The sequence below is a fragment of the Bos javanicus genome, chromosome X (assembly GCF_032452875.1).
Source record: "Bos javanicus breed banteng chromosome X, ARS-OSU_banteng_1.0, whole genome shotgun sequence".
Classification (NCBI taxonomy): Eukaryota; Metazoa; Chordata; class Mammalia; order Artiodactyla; family Bovidae; genus Bos; species Bos javanicus.
In genome coordinates this window covers 100,441,907-100,458,900 of record NC_083897.1, presented here as the reverse complement: position 1 = coordinate 100,458,900, position 16,994 = coordinate 100,441,907, and the positions used below count along the sequence as shown (strand labels likewise).

General features: G+C 39.2%; 1 long non-coding RNA gene across 1 annotated transcript in view; it reads right to left on the bottom strand.

The window, feature by feature from the left end:
• Positions 1–1,436: 1,436 nt before the first annotated feature.
• LOC133243442 (uncharacterized) overlaps positions 1,437–16,994 on the bottom strand; it is a 30,846-nt gene continuing 15,288 nt past the window's right edge. The window contains exons 2-3 of the long non-coding RNA XR_009735084.1: positions 3,222–3,264; positions 1,437–1,858 (exon numbers count right to left, since the gene is read on the bottom strand). This is a non-coding gene — a long non-coding RNA (uncharacterized LOC133243442). The remainder of the gene's footprint in view (positions 1,859–3,221; positions 3,265–16,994) is intronic.

Genomic DNA, 16,994 nt, shown 5'->3' with positions numbered 1-16,994 from the left:
AGACAAAGGGGAGGCTGAGCAAGTGTCCTGGCTTAAAGGAAACTAGAGACAGGACAACTAATCACGGCATCTTAGATTGGATCTTGAACCAGAAATAGGACAACGGTGAGACAAATTATGAAAGCTGAATAAGGTGTCTTTGATTATTTTATCATATTGATGTTATTTTACTGATTTCTATAACTGTAGTTACATGAGATATTAACACTTGGGAAATTGAAAAGGAGTATGTGAGTGTCTATATTTTTGAGATTTAATTTACATACCATAAAACTCATGCTTTTAAAGTATACAATTCAGTAGTCTTCAGTATATTTACAAAGTTGTGCAACCACTACTTGGACATGAATTCGAGAACAGTTTCATCACTCCAAAGATAAACCCTCTACCATTAGAAGTCACTCCCCACGCTCTTCTTCCCCTAGCCCCTGGCATCCATTCACCTACTGTCCATCTCTCTAAACTTGCCTATTCTAGAAATTTCATACAGTGGATTCATACAATATTCAGCTTGTTGTTTTTTTTTGAGGGGGGGTGTGCTTCTTTCACTTAGTGTAATGTTTTCAAATTTCATTCAATATTGTAGCAGCTATCAGTACTTCATTTCTCTTCTTGGTGAATAATATTCCATTGTATGGATAGACCACCTTTTGTTGATCCATTCATCAGTTGATGGGCATGTGGGTTATTCCCATCTTTTGGCTATTATGAATAGGAATAGTGCTGCCGTCAACGTGTATTTATGTAAGTATCTGTCTTCAATTCTGCGTATGTACCTAGGAGTGGACATGCTTGCTCATATGTATGGTGACTGTTTTAACTTTGAGGAACTGTGAAACTTTTCCAAAACAGTTGCACCATTTTAAATTCCCACAAGCACTGTCTTCACATTTTTTAGGCTTTCTTAAAGTGTGAAATTGTTTCAAAATGGAAAGTTAAAAATAATCATATAGTGGGTGCTATGCCTTCTCTAGGAAGAGCCAATATAGCAATGTCCATCCTTTCTTGGGTCCCAGAGTAAAAGCTGAGAAAAAATGAGAAAACAAGTTCTTGGTTATTTGCACTTTTATTCTTGCTTTGGGGATCAATTTGATACTGGTCCATCAAACTTGAGAAGGAAATGAAAACTTAACCATGTAACTAGGGAGTTCTTCTTCACAATAGGCTCCACTGTCAACATTGTCTTGTTTAAGGATAGTCAAAGGAACTCAGAACATCACAAGTATAAGGGTGAAGAGAGGAGAAAGAAAACTGTCTCCTTGACAATTATAATTTAATAAACATAATCATGTGTCCCAGAGACTTTTCTCACTCTTCAAAGGCTGTCAAGTAGCTCAAGTAGAATGACTTTCTCTTAGCAGGGCACAAAGACCAGTGACTTAGGTACAAAATAGACAATGGATTGGAAGTCAAAAGATACACACACATACACTATATTTTAAAAGCTCCAAGTCACTGACTTTATTTTTACTGATTCAGCACAGGGTGAAAAAAATACATTATATCATTACAATTGACTATTACATACAGACATTTATCTTTGTGTTCCTTATATTCATTTTCTGCTTTAAATCTGTTAACTTGTATTCATTTAAAATTCATATTTTCTTACTAAAAGTCTCCAGTTCATCTAACCAAGGGTTAAAATTTATATTCCTTTATTACTGAGAATTTAATGGTTTATCTATTTTTTAACACTGAGAGATTTAAATTTATTTACCAGGAACAGACAAACAAAACATAATGGGAAAAAGTTTTCCAGAAGCTATTTCCAACATTCTTTTCTTCTTTTTCTCCTGAAAACTGGTGGTTTATCTTTACAAGTTCTTTTTCATTCCATAAGAAAGCTGTTCTTCTTCTGGTTTCATAAGAGATGGTGAATAGTGGCAAAAAAACAAAAACAAAAAATCCACTTTAGAGTTCACGTCAGGGAGCAAATGATGGGGTGGGATGTTGGGGCAGAGAGATACAGATTCTGGTGAGACTGAAAGTCATTCAAAAAAAATTATGGGGCTGTGGAAAAAGAACAGAAAGAAACTGGGCTCCTGTAGGTGGTCAAGAAGCCAAAACGAGGAGGAATGGTGAGGTAGCAGGGCAGAGTGATGAAGCCCATAAAGGCTATGCCTTCTGATAGTAAATAGGAATAGAAATCAAATAATACTACTAATAACATGTAGGTGACCAATCCTTGAGAGCTGAGGCAGAGAGAAGGAAGGGTAGCATTACACCTGGTCTCTGGTTCACTGAGCTTCCCAGGCTGATGTGTGCCCATCTTGGTGAAATCATAACAAAATCGTGTTTTGCTAAAACGATCAGCTTTCATGGGGTCCTTTCACTGCACTCTGTCCAATGATTAAGCCCAATGGTTTATGCTGCCTGCAAAAGTTAATCCAAAACAGTATAGGTGAAGCATTGATGAAAACAGCCACGAAGAACGTGTTTCCAGGTAGCCTGAAACCCAGCAGACAATGTAGCTGTTGCTCAACAAACACAGAAATCTACATTGTATGCCAGGTTCATGCCCTAGACCTGGATGTTGGGCCTGTAAGACTTCCCACATATGATTTCAATAGAATTGCCTGCTGCATTCAAGATTTCTGGCATTTATCTTCTCTAACAAAGGGAAAAGACAACCACAAGTCACAAATGCTCTGCTGGGATATATCTACTACAGGTGAAACTTTCTTAAAATAAAATTACCATGTTATTTTGAGAATATCGTTTAAAAGTCGAGAGAGGAAATGGATGGATGGATGGATGGATGGATAAGCTAGATGGATAGGTAAGATAGGTAGTAGGTAGATGGATGATAGATAGATAGATTGATTTATAACCAAATGCTTGATAGTCTTGTGACCAAATGATGGAAGCACATGGGAGAGAGAGAAAAAAAGATCTGTAAACAATCTATGGATAAACTATCCAGATTCCTCCTCTTTGTGGTGTTGAATTTCAAAAGACATTATCATTCATGAAAGCTTGATGGTTCCCACACTCCAGCTAATAAGGGAAGACTTACCAGTCACCCCAGAACTTAACTCTGTGTGTATACGTATGTATAAATCAAGGTAAAGCTTTATTATTGAGGACTTCTCAATAATCTCACTCAGGACACAGTAACTGAAGGTAGAAGATGCCATCAGAGACCCAGTAGCCAGATGTAGCTACTGATTACAAAAGACAGGATCTACACTGGCTACTGAGCCATTGAGGGTACCTACACATTCCAGCAGCTAGATGATATGCAGCCTTCAGGGTGGGGCTCTGTGGAAGGAAAGAGAAGAGATCAGTTCTGGAAACTTATGTGGAAATGGTATCAGGAGGTTTCAATTGCATATTTTCTTTATTGGCAGTCTGACTGACACTAATTCCACGCATGCAATTTAACAGTCTCTAGATTTATTTACTTACTCAACATATATTGAGTGATATTGAGGAAAGTGCCAGATAGTCTCTTAGGTGTTAGAGAGTCAGCAACAAACAAAATACAAGATGAAACTCCCTGCCCTTTTAGAGCAGGCATGATTGCTTGGGAGAAAACTCTACACTTGATTATGTGGCACATTTTTGAAGTAAAGTGTATATGTGTGTGTATGTAAATGTGAAATATTTACACATATAAAATGGAAAAAAATATATATGCATATATGAAAAACAAATGAATTAATAAACAAAAACTCAATCCACCATTTCATTGTGGCCTTGGAGAATTTTCATTTGCCTTACAGCACTTTAATATACCAATGATGCACATACATACAATAAATTACAGGAAAAATCATATCACTTCCTCTATTATAGGATGATAGTTATTTCCACCAAACACCTAAAACACCAATGAAAACTGCAAAGAAGATACGTTACAAAGTACTCAAAGGAGCAGCTCACTACTATGTCAGTTCCCAGCTTTCCTCCCATAATGAAAGTTACTCAGTAGTGTCCAATTCTTTGTGACCCCATGGGCTGTAGCCAGGCTCCTCTGTCCATGGGATTTCCCAGGTAAGAATACTGGAGTGGGTAGCCATCCCCTTCTCCAGGGGATCTTCCCGACCCAGGGATTGAACCCAAGTCTCCTGCATTGCAGGCAGATTCTTAACCATCTGAGCCACCAGAGAAGCCCCTCCTCCAATAATACCATGTAGGTTTAAACAGTTAGAGGACAGGTGTCCTCCTCATTGATTTATTTATTCATTCATTCATTCACCCCAGAAATGCCTACTCATTAATTTCTTCCAGGCACTGAGGATGTGACACTGAACCAAGATCCTGCATTCATGGTATTGAGAGCTGAATATTTAGGGTCAGGAAGACAAAAAAGAAACTCAACAGGTATGGATGATCATTTCCATAAAATAAAGCAACAGAGCGAAGAGGAATGTTCAGAAGGTAGTCACAGAAAACCTCATTGCGGGTATGACATTTGAGCACATTCTTGAAAGAAAACTGTGTACACACCTGCAGTGAGATAACATCACAGAGAGAGGCAAGATTCAGAACAAAAGCCCTAAAGTGGGAAGAAGCCTGGTGTCTTGGATAAGGTGTTCTTATATCAGCACATGACCACTGGTAGCCAATTATTATTTCCGACTTTTGGATTTTTATAGAAAGTAAATAACTACGCAACTTTGGTCCAAGTACACGTTTTAGAATCTAACCTTCTTATGAATTTAAAATGCTTTGGCTATCACTTGGAAAAGATTTAGGAAAGTTATCATCAACTGGAAAAAAGGCTATACTTAGAACTTTACATTAGTACAGTTTGAGTGGACATGCAGCTGGATGCAAATATTTATTGCCTAAAAAAGGTAGCTTTAAAAAACGGAGAAGGCAATGGCACTCCACTCCAGTACTCTTGCCTGGAAAATCCCATGGACGGAGGAGCCTGGTAGGCTGCACTCCATGGGGTCGCTAAGAGTTGGACATGACTGAGCGACTTCACTTTAACTTTTCACTTTCATGCATTGGAGAAGGAAATGGCAACCCACTCCAGTGTTCTTGTCTGGAGAATCCCAGGGACAGGGGAGCCTGGTGGGCTGCCGTCTCTGGGGTCACACAGAGTCGGACACGACTGAAGTAACTCAGCAGCTTAGCAGCAAAAATGTTAGGCAACATTGTAAATCAACTCTACTCCAATATAAAATAAAAATCAAAAAATAAAAAATGTGTTAGGTATAAGATGACTGGTTTTCTGAGAGCTCTAAATATGTCAGTTTCAAGGGAATGATTTAACTATATAATCACAGATGTCTAATTTTAAGAGCGAACCCACTTGCCAAGTTATAATGATAGTGTTTCACCAGGTGGTTAGCTCTTAGGAAAGAAGGATGGAATTTATAAAGTGAAGTAGGTTTTTGTTTTGATTGTTTTTCTTTTTAAATAAATTAAAAACAACTCCATCTAATGAAGTATATTTTGTCATTACCTAAAAAGCCAGGGCATACATACCAAAGTAAGAAAAACAAATTGCTTGTACGAGTTTGGCTGAATCTTACCTTCAGTATAAAATAAAGCATTTATAGAACACACAAACTTACATTTCATAAACCACTAAAACTAAATGTTCATAACTATCTTTATGAATAAGAAGACTAACGATTAAAATGAGGCAAGTTTGGTTAGTTTTAGCACCAAAATTCAAAGGATTATCTTTTATAAATTTTGGTATATATTTAGATTAGAAGAATGGTATTTTTAATTCCTAAAGCTCACACTATTCTCCAAATCTTCCTAGGTCTAAAGAACTACAAAGTTAAGATAGTCTTTTCCCTCAACTTTTAAATTTATCTGGGTAATACAAAAAGGAAAAACTGTAGACAAAATTTTATGGTAGGCTACTCTATAGATTAGAAATGAAGTGAAGTGAAGTCACTCAGTTTGCGAACCCATGGTCTGCAGCCTGCCAGGCTCCTCTGTCCATGGAATTTTCCAGGCAAGAATACTCGAGTGGGTTGCCATTTCCTTATCCAGGGGATCTTCTCCCAACCCAGGGATCAAACCAGGATCTCCCACACTGAAGGCAGATGCTTTACTGTCTGAGCCACTAGGGAAGCTCTATAGATTAGTGTCAACTGCTAGCCAATAATACACATTTTAAAGATTATTAAAATACAGGGACTAGAATATATAAGGAATATACTATAGCATAGACTATCAACCAGTAATACATTTTATAAGTTTATGAATAAGTCAAACTAATAATGGCAAATTATACAATTCTATTATCTAAAATTAAGAAGACAACTAAACCCCAGGGACGAGTAACAGAACTATAACCAAGTTAGTCACTGTTCAAGTCCTATTCACAGTGCAAAAAAAATAAAACAAAGACAGTCATAAACAACAACCTATCCATCCTGGCTGAAGACCATTTATTGAGGTACACATAATGGGAAAGAGAGTTAAAAGGGAGGAAAAGACTTATTAAAAGTTAAGCCTGCCACCTGCTGTTGGAAAGCCTGCCTGGAACAGGGATAAAGACCATTTCTTGAAATGTTAACCTAGGATTTGAGACCAGGGGCAGCCTGTAAATCCAACCAAGAGGTAGACACCCACTGATGTTTAATGCCAAGCTGACATTCTCATCAAAGTTTCCCTGGAAATGAATGAAATGCTGCTTCATGGGTTATTCAATGAAAAGAAGAATAGACTTCCCTGTTTTTTGAGGGATTATCTGGATGATTCTACTTTGCCTCCCCAAAGTATCCCTAAGTTTACAAATTATAATTTGGGGAAAGAAATTTTGACCCCAAGCACTATATGTACAGGTAGTAAATGAAGAGGGATGAAGAATTTCATAGCACTGCTAGAATATTAGCTTTACCAAGTCAAAGACTGTAAAGTTTGGCTCTAAGTTTGGCGGGGACCAATCCTCATCCATGATTTTTCACATATTTTAGCACATGCACTAACAGCTTTCTGGAACTAAATAGGAAGATAGTCAATTCAGTTCAGTTCAGTTCAGTCGCTCTGTCGTGTCCGACTCTTTGTGACCCCATGAATCGCAGCACACCAGGCCTCCCTGTCCATCATCATCTCCCAGAGTTCACTCAAACTCATGTCCATTGAGTCAGTGATGCCATCCAACCATCTCATCCTCTGTTGTCCCCTTTTCCTCCTGCCTCAATCCCTCCCAGCATCAGAGTCTTTTCCAATGAGTCAACTCTTTGCATGAGGTGGCCAAAGTATTGGAGTTTCAGCTTTAGCATCATTCCTTCCAAAGAACACCCAGAGCTGATCTCCTTTAGAATGGACTGGTTGGATCTCCTTGCACTCCAAGGGACTCTCAAGAGTCTTCTCCAACACCATAGTTCAAAAGCATCAATTCTTTGGTGCTCAGCTTTCTTCACAGTCCAACTCTCACATCCATACATGACCACTGGAAAAACCATAGCCTTGACTAAACGGACCTTTGTTGGCAAAGTAATGTCTCTGCTTTTGAATATGCTATCTAGGTTGGTCATAACTTTCCTTCCAAGGAGTAAGCGTCTTTTAATTTCATGGCTGCAGTCACCATCTGCAGTGATTTTGGAGCCCAGAAAGATAAAGTCTGCCATGGTTTCCACATTTCCCCATCTATTTCCCATGAAGTGATGGGACCAGATGCCATGATCTTCGTTTTCTGAATGTTGAGCTTTAAGCCAACCTTTTCACTCTCCTCTTTCACTTTCATTACCATGAGATCTACTCCATGGGAGGCAATTTTTGTTTACTTTTGAAGTAAACTCTGTTCGAGTAACATACTGGAGTGTGCTTTGTCACTCGAACAGAGTTACTTGAACAGAGTTTACTTCAAAAGTAAACAAAAATTGCCTCCCATGGAGTAGATCCCATGGTAAGTGTTCTTACCACACATACATTTAAAAAAGATAGAAGAAAGCTATGTTAGGTGTTAGATACTTCTCTTACCTGGATTGTGGTGATGGTAATGGGTGTTTGCATATGTAAACTCATCAAGCTGCATGCATTACGTATGTGTGGTTCTCTGTATATCAATGAAGCTGTTTACAAAAAACAAACAAACTGCCTCCCACGTGGTTAAGAACAAAAAGTCAAATTAACTCTAACTGTAACCCAGGAAAGAAAGGCACAGGGTGAAACTACGCCTGAGGAAAATCCCAACCTTTTAAATACAGGTGTCTAATTAAAGTATGTTTTTGTGAACTCGAATTCCTTTTGTGTTACATTTGAGGACTGAAGCCAGGGTCTCACCATAACCAGCACATGGTTGCAGCCCGTCCAAGTCTTGCATACCTGAGGTCTTGTGACTACACTGACCAAAAACATTTAGACCAGCTGATGGTCACTTGATTTTCATATCTCTTATTTAGTAAATTGCTCAGCAAGTCAACTTGGCAATTGCAGTGAACATTTTCTGATGTTCCTGCTCAAGACATAAAAAAATTCCCTGCCAGATAATTCTAGTCTGAACAGGCCTGTTTTGGCACGAGATCCTAAAACAAGCTTCTAAAGACGAAACCACTCACAGCCCATACAGACTCAGACGAGTTTTTTAAAAATAATATTTAGCAATTAGGCACATGCCTTTAATCCTTCTCAACGAAAACCAAATTCTTTTAAACAACCATTCGATGAAAACATGAATCATTTTACTCATTAGAAGCACTCAGATGAAAAGAATAGTTTTCACCAAAGTAACTGCCTTTTTAAGGATAAGTTCCAGAAATTAATTGCTCTAAAGCCATGTGCAAATATCTCTCTCTTTGTCACTCTCCCTCTCTTTGAAAGAAACTTCTAAATTCTCTTCATACAATTGTTGGTGGGGTGCAATAATGGTGAGGAATTCTTATCGCTGAAAAAAAAGGAAGTTAAATAATTTGCACCCTATCAATGGTAAGTTAAAAAAAACAGTATCAAAGTAAGGTGACTGTTTTCTGAACCTGTAAATAATAGAGAAAAGTTCTCTTGTTTTTCAGAATCCCTGACATAGACTTTTAATCATAATTAACCCATCACCAGTCTATACCATTACTGGAGTCTTCCTAAATTTGCCCTCATTTCTAAGCCTTGTGCTATTTTATAAAGGCATCAACATCACATATACCTAATAATTCATTTATAATCAAATCTCCACCAAGCCTCTGCTTTCACCATTATACAGAACTCCTTTTGCCACGGAAGTTCTCATGGCACAAAATTCTTCATTTGGTCTTCCTTGACTATTCCCATCAAGTTTCACTCAGTTCAGATGGAGTAAGGAGAAGCAAATCCTTGACCTCTGCATACTGCTTGCCTAGCTCCTCTTCTCCCTCTGCTGGGCCCAGCTCAAAGAGATTCTCGAAGAGTCTAGAAGAATTCTAAAAGGCTTTCCTGGAGTCTTCTGCAAAGTTAGCTACATGTTACTCAGGGCCAGCTCCCTCATCACTCAAGTCTGTGTCTCAGACAGAAACACAAGCCAAATGGTTCCTTATTTATTTAGAAATATGTTTCCTCATTAGAATATGAGTTCTATGAGGGTAATACTTCTGAGATTCTGAAGTATTAGCAGATGCACTGGATTATAGTCATCTTTCAATAAATATTTGTCAAATAAAGAAATCCGAGTGAAATGTCTGGCACCTGTACTGATGCGATTCAAAAAACAAAATAATCAAAAAACAAAGGGAGACCATCTTCATTTCAGGAAAACTCTTCTATTTCTTTATCCTTTAAACACCATTCACTTCCTAGCTTAGTTTTATGGTACTTTTCTATAATATTTGTGGGTGCCTATAGGATCTAGCTCTTTGTAAAGGAGGATATTTTCTGGAGAGAAGTGTGAACTAGTGAAGGGTGTGCCTCAAGGTGCATGTTTTTATACAATCCCTTGTGTTTGTGTTAGTTGCTCAGTTGGGTCTGACTCCTGTAACCCTGGATAGGGTCCTCTGTCCATGGAATTCTCCAGGCAAGAATACTGGCGTGGGTTGCCATTCCCTTCTCCAGAGGATCTTCCCCACCCAGGGACCAAACCCAGGTCTCCTGTATTGCAGGCAGATTGTTTACCATCTGAGCCACCAGAGAAGCCACAACCTCTTGTAGCACAAGAATAACCTTGTAGCACAGAAGAGTCTTTGGGGCTCAGGAATGCTATTCTGTCTTCATTCCATAGGACAAGCAAACTCTGATGAAATGGAAAAATTGAGACAATTGAATAGGTAATGGCAGAGGATGGGAGAAGATTATAGAAGGAAGAACAAAGGGAACATCCAGAGGTTGCGATTTCTTTTGCTTGTGATGGCTATGAAATGAAGTATACTGTTAGCAAATGAAGCCTCTTTCAAAAATCATACATGTCTATCAGCAGCTAACACTGAGCTTCGATTATTATGAGGTGTATGGTGGCACATTGATTTTTAAAATTATGTGGTTTGTATAAATGGTTCATACCACAAAGGAAGAGAAGGGGAGACAGATAAGTGTGAAGATGTGGAAGGGCTAATACAAATGATTAGAAAATGGTGGAGTGCAACTAGAGATTATCATGCTAAGTGAAGTCAGTCAGAAAAAGACAAAAACCATATGGTATCATTTATATGTGGAATCTAAAATATGACACAAATGAACCTATCTATGAAACAGAAATAGACTCACAGACATAGAGAACAGGGGGAGAGGGGAACGGAGAGACTGGGAGTTTGGGGTTAGCAGATGCAAACTACTATACATAGAATGCATAAACAACAAGGTCCTACTGTGTAGCACAGGGAACTATACTCAGTATCCTGAGATAAACCATAATGGAAAGGAGTATTAAAAAGAATGTATATATGTATAACTGAGTCACCTTGCTGTACAGCAGAAATTAACACAACACTATAAATCAGTTATACTTCAATTAGAAAAAATAAATTAAAAAATATTTTTAAAAATCCAATGTGTTGACCAAAAAAAGAAAGAAAGAAAATAGTGAAAGACTAAATGTAGCATATATCACACTGATACTATCTAATGACCAAGCAGCTTACAACACCCAGGAGACATTCAGCAAAAAAGAATAGGATGAAAATGTGAATGCTACTTGTGCAACAAAGAGAAAATGGGAACGTGCAGATTTATAAAGACCGCTTTGATATGTGTTAAATAAAGGAAAAGGGAGTAATTGGTTATTTTCAAGCTTCTAGAGAAGGGAAGAAAGACAGCTGTATAAAGTCCAAACCTACACTTCAAGTATTTGCTCAGAGTGGTCACCACCCAGTATGACCACTTTCTCCAACTGGTGGTTAGGAAACCAAAAGTGCTTCAGTGGTAATAATTCAGTACAAACAAAGGGCCTATAAAAGTCTTGCTGAAAACATTTTTTCTCCCCCATTCTTCTCTTCTTATCAGTTGATGCTCCATGAAGGGTTTTTGTCAGGGCCTTTGACAGTATTGTAGAGCAAATGAAGGTGTTCAGAGAAACACTATCGATCTAATTAAAAGTCAGATCAAAAAAATAACAGAGGAAAATATCAACAGATCAAGCTCTCAGATTACAATTGGAGTTGGATTTTTGAGATGGTCACAGAAATAGTCTGGAGCGGAAGAAGGCAAAGAGATACCAAAGAAGGAGGGCCACTGAGAGGAAACAGACATAGAGGAAAGATGTAGGTCAATACAGCTAAAAGATGGGTAAAGGAGAAGCCCAACACTGACCTACAACACTGAGACACCAGTCAATGGGACAACAGCTTCATAGGCGTCCTTGATGAACTAGGTAGAAGAGGAAGTTTATCAGATGGAGAAAACCGGAAGGATTCAGGAGGAGTGACTCTCAGGCGTTTTTCTTTTTTTTTTAAAAAAAAAAAGAAAAGAAAAGGTGAGCATCTGGAGTCCAAGAGAAAGGGAAGATTATTTATAGGCCTGGGCAAAGTCAAGCAATGACGGAAGGAAGTCTTTCTTCCTGTGTCGGGTGGAGAGAGCAACAGTGGCAAACTTTACCGCTAGGTTGAAAGGGGAAATAACAGAAACAAAACTACTGTTTATATTGATGGTAAGTAACGCAGGGGGAATCTGGTTCCTTTTTCTATGAGTGGAGAAAGAGACCAGGAGAGGTACTTAGCACTGAAGGGTAGTACAGCTTTGAAAGGACTGCTCAAAGAGGACAAGAGAACGTGTGTATGTTGTGGGGTACCGGGGACATGGTAATCTGGGTAAGTATAGGTGGCGATGTGCTATAGAAGTCATTTTCAGTCAAAAAGGAATAGCAAAGGCCTCTCATTTAGAGAAGAGGTCGGGTAAAAGGAGCTCAGAAATGAAGGGAAACCCTTGAGGTCTAATGAGAACACACTAGATGCAACATGGCAATTCTAAAAGAGTGGTCAACCTCAGAGTCCGATGAGCAATCCAAACCACAAGCCCAAGCTTTCCTGGAGTATCTAGCCTGTAGCTACATATCCTGTGGACACGTTGTTGTTGTTGTTGTTTAGTCACTAAGTTGTGTCCACCTATTTTGTGACCCCATGGACTGTAGCCCACCAAGCTCCTCTGTCCCTGGGATTCTCCAGACAAGAATACTGGAGTGGGTTGCCATTCCCTTCTCCAGGGGATTTTCCTGACCCAGGGATCGAACCCTCATCTCCTGCATTGCAGGCAGATTCTTTACCACTGAGCCACCTGAGAAGCACCACATACATACTACAAGCCAGAAATGACCCCATTTACTTGTTCCCTTTCCTGACTCCATGTCTCTAGCCCCATGTTCGTTCTCCTGCCTCCCATTCCTTGCTGGTAGGCCATAGCATCGAACTCATTCAAATTTCTCGCTGAAAATTGCTATTCATTCTGACACTCTCTTTAAGTCCTAGTCTGATTATTGAACTTTCTATAGTCTGGGGAACAAACTGTAAAAGAACACATCCATATCACGATAATCTTTTTCATGCTGATAATTAAACTCATCCTACTACTGGGAACACTAAAAGTTAATGCAAACCCTATGCTGATAGAAGAGAATTGTTAGGTACATACATCACCACTTTTCTTTCATGTCTGTTCCTATGGAAGCCAGGATGGGCCACGGAATTAGGGATGGAATAAATGGAGAGACTTAAAAGGGCAGAATCTAGAGGATTTGGTGAAAAAAATTAGAACAAAAAAGGTATTTCCTGGATTGAGTTTCATTATTAGACGAAACCTTACAGTCTTTGTGTGCTCTTTTATCTCCAGTTTTTCTAAGGTTAAATGAACCTCAATGGATTTTAAAATCATGAATAGAAAATTGAGAAACTAGAATTCTCGAGACTCAGTCAAGAAAACATGTCTATGTTTTGTTTTAGATATGCCAGTAGGGACAGTCAGAAAACTCTTAAGAAAATTGTCATTTTACCAATATATCAAATAACAGGTTACAAAACAGCATTACTCAAAGTGTGTTCTTTGGAGTATTAAACCAAGAGATGATTCACAAAAACCCCCAGAGTTCTTGGAATCAGATTTGGGAAATGTTGATGTACCATATGCCCCTTCTTGAAGTTTCGATACTAACATGAAAGGTTCTAAAAAGTCCTACCAGAAAGGAACCTATTTAATGTTGTTCAACCCAGTTTTCCTGAACTTATTGGACCACAGAATTTTTTTCCCGATCTCCTGAAAATCTGTTTTGTGAAATGCCATCCAAGACAGTACTAAAGCCTATATTGGTTGCCTCACAGTTTATTACTGGCTTCCCCAGAGGCTCAGCAGTAAAGAATCTGCCTACAATGCAGGAGACGTGGGTTCAATCCTTGGGTTGGGAAGATACCTGGAGGAGGGTATAGCACCCACCCCAGTATTCTTGCCTGGGAAATCCCATGGGCAGAGAACCTAGTGGGCTACGGAACATGGGGTTGCAAAGAGTCAGACATGACTGAAGCGACTGAGCACGCATGCACACAATTTATCACTTACTCTGGGGAGAAGTCTGTCAAGAATTGTGCCAAGGCAGCTGCTCCTAAACCAGGAATATGAAAACGAAGAGGGATACTGAAGAGAGAGGGCCACTGAAAGTGACAGAGAGCAAGGAGAGATGTCAGTCAACACAAACAAGGGGAAAGGGGGTACCAGGCATGTGCCAACCTTCCTGGCTAAGTAAACCCTCATGTGCTGTACTTAGTCACTCAGTCGTGTCCAACTCTTTGTGACCCCATGGACTGCAGCCTGCCTGCCTTTAGCTCTGTATTGTCTCCTTTCAAAGCTACCAGTTTCTGTGGCTGGGACAAAAAGAATGCTTTTTGAGACCTTGGAAAGAAGAATTTAAAATTAAAGTAATCCAGTGTACCAGATTTCATTTATTATGAAACATGGCAATCTGGATGGAAGGCATGGTGCAAATAAAGGAATTAAGCTCTTGTGTTTCCCTGATAGTTTTACAAAGCCACTTGCTCAGTACTGTGCCCTCAGTAATCAGGCCAGATGAAGGCAATCACGTAGTAAACGTCAACACCCGCTGTGTGTACAGTACTGTCTGACTATCACAGCTCTTTCACATCTGAGTCTTTGACTCTTAGAACAACCTTGTGAGGCCAGTGACTGTGTTATTATCTATTTATAGATAGGGAAACAGGATTAGATGGGATCACAGCCATGAACACCTCATATACAAATAGATGGGACTCTCCTAACTGCCTGACAAATTGATGAGCAAAAAGTCCTGGCCAAATACTCAAAGACATGAGTTTGGGGAAGCAGCAAAGTGCCATGGGGAGAATGGTGACCTCGGCCTAAGAAGATGGGGGCTCTGTGATCCAGGTAAACAGCTTGGCTTCATTGGGTCTCAGTATGCCTCCCAAGCAAATGGGGATAATACTTATCCTACCTATAATGGGATCATTGAGATGACCCCAAAAAATGAAATTTATGAAAGTACTTTACAGATTTTCATGCATGATGCAGATAGAAGAGATTTTATGTCTCTCACAAAGGTAGAATACGAAGGTAGCACTTTCCTGTCTTCACAATCTGTACCCTGCTTCCGATGCTTTAGCCCTCATCATAAAGTGAGTGCTACAGTACTTGTGTTTAAGTCCAAATGCTGATAAACCAAACATGCAGCTGTCCCCACAGGGCTGGACCAGATACCTTCTGAACCACTTATTTCAATACCTTGTAAACAGGAGGAACTAAAGCGATGGCAACTATTATGTTCACAGTTTAACTTTGGTTTCTCATCTGTACTAAAAGGTTATATTTCTATACCCAAATCATTAAAACTTCATCAGTTTTTTTTTCCTCCTAAGAGATGCCAAGTTTTTATTTTACCAAGTAGGGGGCATCTTTAAATCCCTCCATAAAGATTGCTCTTTTTAATTGAGGAAGAATTAGCACACAATAAACTGCTCATATTTAAAGCATACAATTTGATAAGTTTTGGCATATATCTACACTCATGAAATGATCTCCACCATCAAGAGACTGAAATTATCCACCAGCCTCAAAGTTTCTTTGTGTCCTTTTGTAATCACTCCCACTTGCCCCCACCAACTCCCCCACTCCAAGCAACTACTGATCTGTGTTGTCATTAGAGATTGCTTTGCACGTTCTAGAATTTTATATACATGGAATTATGCAGTATGTACTTCCTTGGGGGCTCTGCTTGTCTCATTTCTCATTCTACTTTTCTCAAGTGAGGTCATTTATGTTGTTCACTGTATCAATAGCTCACTTCTTTCATTATTGAGTATAATCTACCATACAGATATACCACAATTGGTTGATCCATTCATCTGCTGGTGTATGTTAGGGTTGTTTCCAGTTTTAGCCATTATTTATAAAACTGCTGTAAACATTCATGTGCAAGTCTTCATGGAGACATATTCTTTATTTTTTCTATGAGTGGAATATCTGGATGGAATGGTAGGTGTATGTTTAACCTTTTAAGAACTTATCAAACTGTCTTCTAAGACTTTTACACATTTTTACATTTTGACCTACATGTATTATAAGGATTCTAGATCCTCCAAAACCTTGCCAACACTCGGTATGATCAGCCTTTTTAACTGCAGCCATTCAAACAGGTGTGTAGCATCTCATTTTCTTCATTTGCAAGTTCCTAATGACTAATGCTGAAACTCCAATACTTTGGCCACCTAATTCGAAGAGCTGACTCATTTGAAAAGACCCTGATGTTGTGAAAGGCGGGAGGAGAAGGGGATGACAGAGGATGAGATGGTTGGATGGCATCACCGGCTCAATGGACATGAGTTTGGGTAAACTCCGGGAGTTGGTGATGGACAGGGAGGCCTGGCGTGCTGCGGTTCATGCAGTTGCAAAGAGTTGGACATGACTGAGTGACTGAACTGAACTGAACTGAATGACTAATGCAACATTTCATGCAATGACTAATGAACTAATGACTAATAAATATTTCATGCAAAGATGGGCTCAATAAAGGACAGAAATGATATGGACCTAACAGAAACAGAAGATATTAAGAGAGGTGGCAAGAATACACAGAAGAACTGTACAAAAAAGATCTTCATGACCCAGATAATCACGATGGTGTGATCACTCACCTAGAGCCAGACATCCTGGAATATGAAGTCAAGTGGGCCTTAGGAAGCATCACTACGAACAAAGCTAGTGGAGGTGATGGAATTCCAGTTGCGCTATTTCAAATCCTAAAAGATGATGCTGTGAAAGTGCTGCACTCAATATGCCAGCAAATTTGGAAAACTCAGCAGTGGCCACAGGACTGGAAAAGGTCCGTTTTCATTCCAATCCCAAAGAAAGGCAATGCCAAGGAATGTTCAAACTACTGCACAATTGCACTCATCTCACACGCTAGTAAAGTAATGCTCAAAATTCTCCAAGCCAGGTTTCAGCAATACGTGAACCATGAACTTCCAGATGTTCAAGCTGGTTTTAGAAAAGGCAGAGGAACCAGAGATCAAATTGCCAACATCTGCTAGATCATCAAAAAAGCAAGAGAGTTCCAGAAAAACATCTCTTTCAGCTTTATTGACTATGCCAAAGCCTCTGACTGTGTGGATCACAATAAACTGTGGAAAATTTTGAAAGAGATGCAACTATCAGACCACCTGACC